Raw genomic sequence first — 15,270 nt, forward strand, 5'->3', positions numbered from 1 at the left:
TTGATGTTACTAACCTGGAAATCTGGTTGCGCGTCGCTACTCGTCTTCTGCTGTAGATGCCGGAGATATGCCATGTCCTACCTCCCTCGGTGCCTGATCTCCAACCGTGTGGCTATCCGCGTCGGGTTGCTGCTTTGTTTTACCGTAATTGCAGTGTGAATGACTGTGCGTGTGTTTGTGTCATTTTGTTTCCTTTCATTTCATTTGTAGGCTGAGAGCGAGAAAGTGAGAGCTCTCCATACTCTGTCTTTTATTTTCAACCCACTGTGTTTTCTGTTATAATTACCTTCGCCAAGACAAAGTCGGCGAAGGTTATGTTTTGACCGTTGTGTATTTATTTATTTATTTATTTATTTGTGAATATGTTTGTTTGTTTGTTTGTTTGTTTGTATGTACTTCGTATAACTCAGTCAGAACTGAGCCGATTTTTATGAAATTTGGTGGGATGATTGGTCATGACCCAAGGAACAATCGATTAGTTTTTGGGAGTGATTGGGTCAAAGGTCAAAGGTCAAGGTCAAAATGTTTGTTTGTACTTCGTATAACTCAGTCAGAACTGAGCCGATTTTTATGAAATTTAGTGGGATGATTGGTCATGACTCAAGGAACAATCGATTACTTTTTGGGAGTGATTGGGTCAAAGGTCAAGGTCAAGGTCACGAAAAGGTCAAACTCAGAAAGAACTGAGCCGATTTTTATTAAATTTAGTGGGATGATTGGCCATGACCCAAGGAACAATCGATTAGTTTTTGGGAGTGATTGGGTCAAAGGTCAAAGGTCCAGGCCAAGGTCACGAAAAGGTCAAAAACGTAAATTGAGCCGATTTTTATGAAATTTAGTGGGATGATTGGTCATGACCCAGGGAACAATCAATTACTTTTTGGGAGTGATTGGGTCAAAGGTCAAGGTCACGAAAAGGTCAAAACGTAAATTGAGCCGATTTTTATGACATTTAGTGGGATGATTGGTCATGACCCAAGGAACAACCGATTACTTTTTGGGAGTGATTGGGTCAAAGGTCAAGGTCAAGGTCACAAAAAGGTCAAAAACGTTTTTCTTTGCCAAGCACTATATGCCAGAAGAACGTGTGCATGCTGAATTGAATAATATTACGATATTCCGGTCCGATTTAAATGAAACTAACACCAAAATTTGGAGAATGTTATGCCCCACATTTTGAAGATGGCCAGAAAAAAATAAGTGGCGTAGGCGAAGGTTTGCGCTCTACCGAGTGCCCATTCTAGTGTTGATTTTGTTTTCAGATGTACACCACTCTTGTTGTTGCAACAAAGCGTTTGGGCCTTCCCAGCTCCTATAGCCTGACTCATCGTTTGCAGTGCTATGTACTGTCTACCCTGTGTGGTGCCGGTGTGATTCACCGTTGCTGTGCATTTGTAAAGCACTTTAAGGTGCCAGTGTGACTCATCGTTTGCAGTGCCCAAGGCGTGTGGGTGCCGTGTGCCGAGTTATTCGAATTTCTTAATTACCTTAGCCTATTGAAGCCTGGGTGGGAAAATCTACTTTGTCCTCTGCACAGTGTGTGTGTCCAGCCTGTGACTGTGGTCATCACGCCTCATTTTAGAAACATTGTTATTTTAGAAGAACATTTCATAATAAAACATTGTAACTGTTTCATGTGAATCCCGTCTCATCTCGTCCTTAACGAACCTGTGTGTTCTTAAAACCTGCACTTTCTAGAGGAGAAATATCCCCTTCTAGTGGCGTAGTCGGTCTACATCTAAAATTTGGTAAATTAGTGTCGTGTAAAATAAACACGCCATCTAAGCCATGCTACACTTACACTATACTAATGGGAGAATGCAGTTTGGGGACACTGACAAGGAAATCTGCTTTCTACGAATGGGTAAACTGTTTTGGGAAGAGATATGAGATTTTGCAGATTTTTTGTTGTGCTGAAGGTTATTTTGGCAAAAGCGCCAAATGAATGGAAATGAGCCAAGGAATTGCGGGAGAAATATGACAAACAAAAGAATGTCATGTCAAATCAATGGAGAGAACACTGTGAGTAATTTAGCCATTTCAATTTGTCCCGTGTGTCTGTGTGTGTGTGTGACACTGGCTTTCTTCTTTCTCTTAGGTTCGTCTCACTGTTCCACAGTGTCATGTCACAGATAACAGACTTCTCAAAGTGTGACAGGTCAAAAGATGGAGACCTTCCCAACTTAAGAGAGGACCGGTCAAAAGATGGAGACCTTCCAAACTTTAGAGAGGACCGGTCAAAAGATGGGGACCTTCCAAACTTTAGAATGGAAGACACATTATCTAAAGTCAGGTATGTCAAAGAAGGTGTATGTTCCTCAGTGTGACATTCATACAGTGTAGTAGCACATGTTGACTTCAGAGGGGAAGATGACGTATGGCACATGATTGTAGGTATTTGAAACTCCTCCTTTATAGTCAATCTAGCACGCATTAGTATGCTTATTGATCAGGTAAACCCAGAATAGCCCAGGAACATAGCCTGGTGAACCAGCGCCACCCGCTGGACGACAAAGACATCCACATTTAGTCTGGTTCATCAGGCTACCAGGAACACTGACCTAAGGTGAGTTAAATGGCCTCATTTGAGCCATGAAAGACGACCTGAGGCACGTTTAAGGGCCTTCCTGGAGGACTGAAAGCGGTTTAAGACAGAATAAATTGATAAAATTGCAAAACAGCAAAAGAGGAGACATGAAGCAGGTTGGTCAGACCGAGCAGCAGGAACTAACTTCTGATTGTCTGATTTCTTTCCAGAAAGCATAAGAGTCGTCGTCAACCAGACAGCAGTGGCCGGAATGAGCAGCAGGATCTAGCTGCTGTATTCCAGGTATGTACATTGCTTTTGTATTGATATAGTTCCTGTTTTCATGACAATACAACATGTTACATATCATACTCTATTGTCCTAATGAAGTTACGTTAACAATACAATAGGACTGGGCGGTTTTCTTGATGAAAATTGATATCACGGTTTTCTGCACGTTTTTTTTGATAATCAGCGATTTCCCCCCAAATCTTAAACTTTCGGACGAAAAAAAATTAATTAAATTTAAAAATGAGATACAATCATGAATTTAAATTAATCTCCATTTCTATTTTATCACTTTTTCATTTCAATAATATTTTTATAATTTATAGTTTATATTTCCCTACCCAACACTTTAAGTTCCCTTTCAAGTAAAAAGGGTTAATAAATTATTATAAGCAGCTGTTTTTGGCTTTTTTTCTCCCCAAGACAGCCCAAAACTGCATATTTCTTGTTCTACACCTGGCAACACTAATTGCTTAGTTGTCGTTGTACACCACACTGATCACTAGGACCGCATGTTGCATGCGCAGCGCATGACTAGCGAGTAAACACAGAGGGGCAGAAACGGAACAGACTGAAGAGACATGAAAAAAACACGGATTTACTTGACATTGTGTGAATATTTTCTTTGAATTAAAGGCCAAATCTAACGTAGAATGTATTTTGTTAGGTAGTTTGTGTCATATGGCGATGTATTTCGCTCCTATTTTGCTCCCAAATCATTTCAGCAATGTAGCAATGTATCTTGTCTGTCCATTGCATTTTGCAAGCTAGGCTAAATAAGCCTCAATGGCAAAACTCATAAGCAGCCTTAACAGCAGTCCTGCACACACAGTTGGGATGGTAATGAAATACAGTTAAGAATCTAAGAACTATTGTAGCCTATTAGAATAGCCTTTTATTTAACTTTGTGAGATCAAATGTGAGCCAAGTTAATTGAAATGTTCATCATAATTCATCCATGCCATGTGGGTCCTTCATTAGGTTATGCTTCACTCTCACCAGCTTCTTTAGCACGATTAACCAATTGTTTGTATTGCTTCAATCAACATCTTGAATTGTGTTCACATTCCCTAGTAGAAAAGCAACAGTGGACTTATATAGCAGAGTTGAAATGAAGTGTGACACGAAGTATGAAGTTCACGCACATAGCCTAGTATGAACAACAACAACAACAACAACAACAAAAAACCGTCTCTCATCAAAAAGAGAACCTTGTGTAGGTGAAACCGAGATCACAGTTTTTTAACGGTATACCGCCCAGCTCTACAATACAACATTTCTTCTAACTGTACACTATTATCCTAATGCCACATGCAGCTAGAAATTGAATGGATTTAACTTTGGCCATGATGGCAAATGCACAAAGCAGCATTAAGAGACAGGCTAAGGTTAAGGCTGCTGCTGTATGAAATATACTACATGAATAAAACTGACATTTTCTTGCCTGTGGGAATGTGATGGACAAACTGATAGTTTTAGGATTGTGGATATTTATTACTGTAGTGGCAACACTATTGAGAATAAACACATCTGGCAAAATGAAAGGTCTGATGATTCACAATGACAGGCCAGATAATAATTGGTCATGACACTTAACTGTAAAGGTGCACTGTGGAGAATGGTGACCAGAGTAGGTATTGCAACTTTGCTGTTCGTTGAAAATGTGCTGCCTATTGCCAAATTTCCAAAATCTTCTCATGAAAATGTACAAAGTAATAAACTAATATTTACAAGTATCACCAATGTACAGTACATTATGCAGCTAAGCACGTCTCTTTTTGTAAATTCAAAATGGAGAAATACATTTTACTCCGTGTAGTATTTGTGAAAGAGGCAGCATTTATGAACAGGCAGCAGGAATTCTTAGAAGAAAAATAAAAGTTACACAGTGCACCTTAAAGGCCGGTGTTTGTTCCAGGACACGTGTGCACAAACGCATTGCCATGCAAATTTTATGTCAATTTTTCATGCACTAGAGCACCAGTCACAATGTACGTAGACACGTGTGTGGGTGCAATATTGGCAAAACCGTGAGGGGTAATCTTCTGAACGTCTATGTTGAGTTCGTGGAAGAGTCAAACTGTTGTGCAGAGCATTAATGAGAGCCCCATTCGGCCCTGTAGATAACACCTACAGTATGTAACAAAGTGCTCCAGTCTTCTGTCCCATAGATGACACCTAAAGTATGTTACAAAGTGCTCCAGTCTTCTGTTCCATGTGTAGTTCTAGGCACACAGCAATCATATTGCTTGTGGTTTAGATGGCTACTGAATGTCCTCTGTGCTTCAGGTGCTTGAGAAGAAAATCAACACCTTTGTGAAGAGCGAGCTGCAGAGACTGAAGAGGATTCTTAGTCCAGATTATCAAGAAGACTTTGAGCAGAGAGAAGAGGATGAACGTGATGCCAGAGAAGGAGCTTTCAAAATGGCACTGCACTTCCTATGGAAAATGGACAGAGGGGATCTGGCTGGCAAACTGAGAGAAAGTAAGAATCCCCCCTTCGCCTGTGGGACACAACATCAGTTTTCTTCTTCATTTATTTGTACCAATTACAAAACATTGGTATATTTTAAGAGTCCATGTAAACCTGTGTTTTGTGTCATTTGCTTTAGTACTTTATTTGTATCACTTATGTACAACTACAATACCACTAGCTCGAAGGAACAGCTGTGATTGTGACTGTGTCAGTTGTTTGTATGATTGTTTTTGTTTGTGAACCAGATGAGCTGGATGTACTTTGTCAGGCTGAGATGAAAAGAAATCTGAAGGCCAAGTACCAGAGTGTGTTTGAAGGAATCCCAAGGCAAGGTGGATCTGCCCTGCTAGAAAAGATCTACACAGAGATCTACATCACAGAAGGAGGAAGTGGGAAAGTAAATGAGGAGCATGAAGTCAGGCAGATTGAGTCCAAATCCAAGACACCAGCTGGACAGGAGAAACCAATCAGGTGCAGTGACATCTTCAAGCCTTTACCTGGTCAAGACAAACCAAGCAGAAGAGTTATGATGAAGGGTGTAGCTGGCATCGGCAAAACCGTCTCCATTCAGAAGTACATCCTGGACTGGACAAAAGTCAACAAAGACAACAAAGAGATCCACTTCATTTTCCCTTTGCCTTTTCGGGAGCTCAACCTCTTGAAAGACAAACAACGCTCTTTGATGGATCTTCTTCACCACTTCTTTCCAGAGCTGAAGCAATTGAGTTTTGGCAACACAGATAAATATAAAGTGCTGTTCATCTTTGATGGTCTGGATGAATGTCGACTCCCACTGAACTTCCAGAAGAATGAAAGTTGGTCTGATGTGGCGGCTGTCACATCACTGGATGTGCTCCTGACAAATCTCATCAAGGGCAATCTGATCCCCTCTGCTCTACTTTGGATAACCTCCCGACCAGCAGCAGCCAGTCAGATTCCTCCTGAGTGTGTTGACCTTGTCACAGAGATAAATGGCTTCAATGATTCACAGAAGGAGGAGTATTTCAGGAAGAGGATCAGTGATGAGACTCTTGCAAGCAGAATCATTTCTCACATTGCATCATCAAGGAGCCTCCACATCATGTGCCACATTCCAGTCTTTTGCTGGATCACTGCTTGTGTTCTTGAGATGATTCTCAGCTCTTCGGAATCAAAACAGCTTCCAAAGACTTTGACGGAGATGTACACATTTTTCCTGATTTTTCAAACCAAACAGAAGAGCCAAAAGTATGAAGATGTGCATGACCCTGAGCCACAATGGAACCAGGATCTTATCCTTGATCTTGGGAAGCTGGCCTACAACCAATTGGAGAAGGGAAATCTCATCTTCTATGAAGAAGACATGAGAGGGTGTGGCATTGATGTCAGAGAAGCAACAGTATGTTCAGGTTTCTGCACCCAGATCTTCAGAGAAGAATCTGGAATCTTTCAAGCGACAGTGTTCTGCTTTATCCACCTGAGTATTCAGGAGTATCTTGCAGCTCTGTATGTGTTTCTGATGATGGCAACCCAAAAGAAAGATGTGCTGTCCAGACACAAAACTCCTCCTGTGGAAGAATCCATGACCATCTTACACAAGAGTGCTGTGGACAAAGCTCTATGGTATAAAGACGGCCGCTTTGACCTCTTCCTCCGTTTCCTTCTCGGTCTTTCTCTTGAGTCCAACCAGACTCGGCTGCATGGCCTACTGCAGAGAGGACAGAAGCAGACGAGCAATGATAAAACAATCAGTTACATAAAGGAGAAGATCAGGGAGGCCCCTTCATCAGAGAGGATGATAAACCTCTTCCACTGCCTGAATGAACTGAATGACCACTCCTTAGTGGAGGAGATCCAGAGCTTCCTGAGTGCAGGGACACTTTCTGAAGCCCAGCTCTCACCTGGCCAGTGGTCAGCTTTAGTGTTTGTGTTACTGACATCAGACCAGAAGCTGGATGTGTTTAACTTGAAGAAGTACGTCAGATCTGACGAAGGTCTCCTGAGGCTGAAGCCAGTCGTAGAGGAATCCCAAACTCTCCTGTAAGTAAGATGGCAGCGAGTACATTTCAGACAAGAGGTTACTGTTTAAAACATGTGACAATGAGTACTCTTCAGGCAATAGCTTATTAATTTATTTAATTACTGATTGAATAGGGCAGTCATGGGTAATAGGGCAGCCATGGGTAAGCGGTTAGGGTGTCAGACTTGTATCCCAAAGGTTGCCAGTTCGACTCCCGACCCGCCAGGTTGGTGGGGGGACTAATCAACCAGTGCTCTCCCCCATCCTCCTCCATGACTGAGGTACCCTGAGCATGGTACCGTCCCGCCGCACTGCTCCCTTGGGACGCCATTGAGGGCTGGCCCCTTGCACGGGTGAGGCATAAAAGCAATTTCGTTGTGTGCTGTGTTCACTTGTGTGTGCTGTGGAGTGCTGTGTCACAATGACAATGGGAGTTGGAGTTTCACTATATGGTTTTAATTTGTTTTCTCTTCCCCAATTCCAGGCTTGATAGCTGTAGTCTCAGTGAAACAAGCTGTACAACACTGGCATCTGTCCTCTGCAACGCATCCTCAAAGGTGAAGAAATTGGACCTCAGTGGCAACAGAATTGGAGATGTTGGAGTCACAGAACTTTGCAGTGGATTGAAAGATCCAAAGTGTGGTTTGGAAACACTCAGGTAAGACATGTTCAGTAATTATTAATTGTTTGGTTTGATTAATCAATTTATAGATCCAGAAAAAAACAAGACAACAGTGATTTTCTATATTGTAGCTCATCCCAGTAGCTTAGTTATTTGTATAAGGACTGTTTAGCAACTCATTATTTTTGCATTTATGTAATATATCATTAATCCCGGTAGCTCAGTATAGGAAATGTTCCATAACATGGTGGAGTTTAATGTTTACAGCATGCAGACACTGTTCATGTTTGATGCTAAAGTGAGAGGTGGAGAGAAGTGACTGAGGAAAGTGTGATGCCGTCGGATAAATCTGAAACCACCTGCCACTCTGTGTGTGAATTATGTTATTGTAGAGTGCCAATAGTTATGTATTAAGACTGTAAAAAAATAAGAGATACATTTTAAGAGAGCTTTAAGGTCAGGCATCAACAACAGACTCCTTCTGCAAAATGTCAGACTGTGACTTTGGAAAGTGTGTGATTTATGTCTTATTGAAGAGTGCTGATAGCTGAGTATAAGGAATGCTTCATAATATGCTGGGCAGGCATGGGCAAAGATACAGTTACATGTATTTTCGGTAACACTTTATTTTAGGGATACATCTATTAGCACTAATACATACAATATTAATGCCTGTGTAAGTAACTTGCAAGGCATGTACTAAGCAAAATCAGACAGTTGTTAGACATTTATTCGCAAATGTCTTGTTCATGCACAATAAGGGATTTAATACCAATATAACCTTAGTAAGGACCTAGTAGACCTAGATTTCTATTTATGAGTAAGCAGTAAGGGCCAAAATACAATGTGTATAAGCTCCTGGTAAACTGTGTGAACAAACCCTGAACAGTGTGAAAATAGATGTGGAATAAGGGTGCCTATTCTAAAGTGATGCATTGCTCAGCCCAGATTGCTTAGGACCCCCGCACTACCTAGGGCCCCCACTCTACCCAGACACCCCCCCGCGAAGCAAAGTGTAAAAACTCTCTGATTCTGCATCACTCTAATGAGATATGTAGATCTCACTTAATTCACTCTTAATTAATTTTGTAATAGGAAGGACTATATAGCAAGGATTGGACGTAAACTTCTCAATGATGGTGGGCTGGTGAGATGTCATTTTTTCAGACACCAATTAGTTTTAAATGTAAAAACCGTACAATAAATGCAGAATATAACAATGAGTAATAGTTTGGAAGCGAAACTAAGCTATTCCTTAGTGATAAATAAGTTCTTGTTTGAGAAACTTGGCTCCAAGAAGTGCTGTGCATGATGGGTACGCCCTTAGTCAGAAATGCAATGCATGGTCAATGCAGCAATGATATTATTTCTGTTGTTAGATACATGGCAAATTGTTTGGATAGCAAGTAAATTGCACGAGTGAGGGGAGGAGCTAAGGACGGAGGTAGGCTCAGAGCTGGGTAGGTTGTCTGTTGCGTAGATTGCGTACCCATCATGCACTGCACAAGCAGTACGGGTAGGGAATAACACCTCAAGCACCCTGACCCTGAGCACGGGGGCTCCGCAAGGTTGTGTTCTCAGCCCCCTGCTGTTCACGCTGCTGACACATGACTGCACAACGACCCACAGCACTAACCATCTAGTGAAGTTTGCGGATGATGATAGTAGAGTCATAAATGGAGGTTCCGTGACCAACCTCTGGCAACAATGTTTTGATGATTGATTTGACCTCTATGGACCCTTTAGAAAAGATTTAGCCCCCATGTCCCTCGCAAAAATCCCGGGCTTTTTTGCTAGAGAGCCAAATTCAAAATGGCGTCCGGCGGCATCTCTAAAAAATAACTTTTGATCTGAATGACCTAGAATCATGTATGAAGGCACTTTTTCATATGAGTCAACCATGAGGATTCCAAATCTGACATCATTTTGGTTATAAAACTTCGTTTTGACAGCGAAATTCAAGATGGCCGCCATCTAGAACCGTTATTTTCAACCTTTTTAGGCCGTCACCGCCCAAAATTATCATATTTGGACTGGGAACCTCCCAATTTGTGTGACTGTATTTCTCATGTAAAGATATTGAGAGAATAGCTGATCTACAAGCCCAGAATTCCTCACATTGGGAGGCGTAGTGGGCTTGTAGATGGGCTATTTTAACAATGTGTCTTTTTTTAGTAGGCTATTATTTGACAATTTGGCAGATATTTTAGCATTGTTTGATGATTACTTTGGATGCAGTGATGGTCTTTCACTTTGAGAGTCCTTACATCATGACCCCACCCCCCCAAAACAGGGGGTCTTGACCCACAGGTTGAGAACCACTTATCTAGAAGGAAAAACCCTTCACGTTTCACATTTTCCAAGCATTCTTGCACAGAGAAGCCCGTTGAGGAACTCGAGGCAAGAGCTGCTGAAATGGAAGAAGTGTGCTCACAGCAGTGATCAACTTGGTTGAAGACAGTCAGTTTGTGAAGCTCCCCGAGCTGCAAGAACACTGTGTTGTTGAGGAATGTGTGGTCTTATTCAACCCCAATGGCACATACAGGAAGACGCAGAAGAGCAAGCTCATCTCGAAGATCTCCCTCCACCCTGTTTTGATTTAAGAATCCTATCTTGCTCTAATTCAGTGGTTCTCAAACTTTTCCCATCATTTGCCCCTCAGAGGGTCTGGATGCCTCCGTGCCCCCTCCCCCTTTTTGTGGGGTAAAAATCACTTCTGGCTGGCGCTATCATAGTTATGTCTGACCTGAGGTAAATTAGGAAATAAATGGTTTCTAAGCAAAAGCAGTACTTGCGCAAACTGATTTTGCGATTGCTGCGCAGAATTAAAGGAAAGGTGAGATAAAACAAAGAGGGACTGCAGTCGAATGCAGTGCAGATGTGTGTTCATTTCCTATTCTATTCAAATCAATGACAATGAATAATATAATGTTGGTGAGGGGGGCTTTAAACATATTGGCTTATTGGCCATTTAGGATTTTTTTGGAGGGGGGCAGATGTCACACGGCCCCCCTGTGATGCCTCCGCGCCCCCCCAGGAAGGCTTGCGCTCCACTTTGAGAAGCTCTAATTGACATAGGCATGATCTGGAGGATGGGAACTCCATCAGCAGAAGATTGGCAGACACAGGACGGCACCCTATACAAGTAGGTTGGGCTATGCCCAAAAGCTGTTATCCATCATCCTTGCCTTCTCATGCTCCCAGTATCATCGGTGCCAATGATCCCTACGATACACCATACTTAACAAAAGAAGACGAACGAGACCTGCGCATACATGGTAATGCACATACATACACATGAAATTGACAAGTTCCCATCTGCCAAGTCTTTCAAAATGTTATTGTGTAGTGTCAAAAACAAGAAAAAGACTACACCATTGAGCAGTCTGAAGCTCTTCACTGTTTATGATGGTCAATGACAGTCAGGTTGTAGTGGCCCTGTTGTTATTGATGCAGCTGATACCGATGTCTACGGCAGCTTCCTGGCATGCTAAGCATTAAGAGAAACGAAGAGACTGTCCTCTTCCATGACCTGCTGACAAGAGATGGCAGACTGCATTGTGCAGCTACACTATATTACAGGCTGTGATGCCAACTTACCTGTAGGGTTCTATGAAAAAGGAAAATCATCAGTACATGAAAAGGTGATAAAGAGCTCTGTGGCAAGGCAGCAACTCTCGGTTGCTCTCTGTTCACCTTGAAGAGAGAGTACAACAGCTGTTTGTGTTCACGAGACAGATGATCTATGCAGACAAGAAAAGTAGCACCATGGCTGAAGCCTGTGCTTCCAAGTCGAAGACCATGAAGAGAAAGTCTTTTATCTGTCTCCCTCCATATGCAGACAGCTTATGCCAACTCTGTCCCAACTACTTGCCGTATCTAGTGTGTCACCCCACACTAAAGAACCACCCATCGCCACTCAAACATGGTTGAGAGTATAGCGTATAGCTTCCCCGGGTCCTGTATTTCCCGGTCTTTGTATGGGACTGAGGAACTATCAACCCTTTTTCTCAAAAGGGTCCCATGTTCCCCTCATTGTATGGCACAGGATGCTTCACATGCATATCTCTTGCATGAACGGTTGCCATGCGTATTTCATGTCAAGTTTGCGAACAGTGGCAGCCTAACCCTAACCGTAACTCTAACAACAACCCTCGCTAGTCATGCGGCAGCAGTCTACTTGGAAGCAGCAGGAATAGAACCCCTTTTTGAAAAAAGGGTTCTAAGTTCCCCGGTGGCGGGGGGACATAGGACTCGGGGAACATAGCTCCCGGGCAACATAGGGGTGACCCTGGGAGCTCATACACTGATGATTTTCCTTTTTCATAGAACCTTGAGTTGGCATCATGGCATTGTGCAGCTACACTGTTTTACAGGCTATCTGCCATCTCTTCTGTCAAAAGGTCACAGAAGAGGACCGTCTCTTGGTCTTAATGCATAGCATGCCATAAAGCTGCCGTAGACATAGGTATCAGCTGCATCAATAACAACAGGGCCACTACAACCTGACTGTCATTGACCATCATTAACAGTGAAGAGCTTCAGACTGCTCAATGGTGTAGTCTTTTTCTTGTTTTTGACACTACACAATAACATTTTGAAAGACTTGGCAGATGGGAACTTGTCAATTTCATGTGTATGTGCATTACCATGTATGCGCAGGTCTCGTTCGTCTTCTTTTGTTAAGTATGATGTATCGTAGGGATCATTGGCACCGATGATACTGGGAGCATGAGAAGGCAAGGATGATGGATGACAGTTTTTGGGCATAGCCCAAACTACTTGTATAGGGTGCCATCCTGTGTCTGCTAATCTTCTGCTGATGGGGTTCCCATCCTCCAGATCATGCCTATGTCAATTAGAGCAAGATAGGATTCTTAAATCAAAACAGGGTGGAGGGAGATCTTCGAGATGAGCTTGCTCTTCTGCGTCTTCCTGTATGTGCCATTGGGGTTGAATAAGACCACACATTCCTCAACAACACAGTGTTCTTGCAGCTGGGGGAGCTTCACAAACTGTCTTCAACCAAGTTGATCACTGCTGTGAGCACACTTCTTCCATTTCAGCAGCTCTTGCCTCGAGTTCCTCAACGGGCTTCTCTGTGCAAGAATGCTTGGAAAATGTGAAACGTGAAGGGTTTTTCCTTCTAGATAAGTGGTTCTCAACCTGTGGGTCAAGACCCCCTGTTTTGGGGGGGTGGGGTCATGATGTAAGGACTCTCAAAGTGAAAGACCATCACTGCATCCAAAGTAATCATCAAACAATGCTAAAATATCTGCCAAATTGTCAAAATACTAAAAAAAGACACGTTGTTAAAATAGCCCATCTACAAGCCGACTACGCTAGCCTGGTCCTGACCATCCCATAATACTACCATTTCATTTCGTATTCATGGTCTGGCATTTGTTTGCTCTGAAGCGATTGTAGAAAGCAGGAAGTTTGCACTCAGTTATAGTTTGAAATTATTGGACACCTCTCACCCAATCGCTGGCAGTTACTCAACAACAACATAGCGCAGACCAATGGCTCTGGCGCAGATGTGTACGTCATTGTCACGAGTGTTCTCCCCCTTTCGTCCCCACGTGGGGGGCGTATTCGATTATTGGCTGTTTTCTGGGGGGGCGTTGCAATCAAAATTCTACTGCTGCAAGCACTCCACAGAGAAGCACGGCCAGACTACAGTAGTGGAGCCAATCCTTTGGCGGAAGTACGTAGGATGGCTCGCGAGGCTACCACTACGCCTCCCAATGTGAGGAATTCTGGGCTTGTAGATCAGCTATTCTCTCAATATCTTTACATGAGAAATACAGTCACACAAATTGGGAGGTTCCCAGTCCAAATATGATAATTTTGGGCGGTGACGGCCTAAAAAGGTTGAAAATAACGGTTCTAGATGGCGGCCATCTTGAATTTCGCTGTCAAAACGGAGTTTTATAACCAAAATGATGTCAGATTTGGAATCCTCATGGTTGACTCATATGAAAAAGTGCCTTCATACATGATTCTAGGTCATTCAGATCAAAAGTTATTTTTTAGAGATGCCGCCGGACGCCATTTTGAATTTGGCTCTCTAGCAAAAAAGCCCGGGATTTTTGCGAGGGACATGGGGGCTAAATCTTTTCTAAAGGGTCCATAGAGGTCAAATCAATCATCAAAACATTGTTGCCAGAGGTTGGTCACGGAACCTCCATTTATGACTCTACTAATACAACACTGGTGGGCCTCATCACTAAGGGCGATGAGACCCACTACAGAGAAGAAGTAGACCTGCTGGCCAGATGGTGCAAAGACAACAACCTCCTGCTGAATGTCAACAAGACCAAGGAGATTGTTGTCAACTTTCAGAGGGTCCAAAAACAACTGCCACCACTGACCATCGACGGTGATGCTGTGGAGAGAGTGAGCAGCACCAAGTTCCTTGGAGTGCACATCAGCGACGACCTCTCTTGGACCACCAACACTACATCACTGGCGAAGAAGGCCCATCAGCGTCTCTACTTCTTGCGCAAACTAAAGAAGGCAAGTGCTACACCCTCCATCATGACAACATTCTACAGAGGAACCATAGAGAGCGTCGTGTCCAGCTGCATCACAGTGTGGGGAGGAAGCTGCACGAAGAAAAACAGGAAGACACTCCAGCGTGTTGTGAACACAGCGAAGAAGATCATTGGAGTACCACTCCCCTCCCTGCAGGACATTTACACCGCACGCCTCACCCGAAAAGCACTGATGATCATCAAAGACACAAGCCACCCTGCACACAAACTGTTCAGCCTCCTGCCCTCTGGAAAGAGGTACAGGCGCCTCCGTTCCCGTACCACCAGGCTTGCAAGCAGCACGATGCATCAAGCAATCAAGATACTGAACACTCAACCCACTCTCCCTTCACTGTCAGCCTCTAGCCAGCCAGGCCACTGACAACGCTCCCCCCCCTCATCCCCACCACCATATCTGCGACTGAACATTCCACCTGCACTACTACATCTGTGACTGAACTTTCAACCTGCACTAACTCAAAACATACACACACACACACACACACACACACGACACACACACACACACACACACACACACACACACACACACACACCACACACACACACCACACACACACACACACACACACACACACACACAAGCACACTGCACTTTCTGCACTAAACCCAAACATACACACACTGACACACAACTCATACTCACACACATACACACACACACACACACACACACACACACACACACATACACAGGTACACACACACAGACGCACACCGCACTTTCTACCTGCACTAAACACACACACATACACACACACACACACACACACACACACACACACACACACGCACACAAAA

The sequence above is a fragment of the Engraulis encrasicolus genome, chromosome 21 (genome assembly GCF_034702125.1).
Source record: "Engraulis encrasicolus isolate BLACKSEA-1 chromosome 21, IST_EnEncr_1.0, whole genome shotgun sequence".
NCBI lineage: Eukaryota > Metazoa > Chordata > Actinopteri > Clupeiformes > Engraulidae > Engraulis > Engraulis encrasicolus.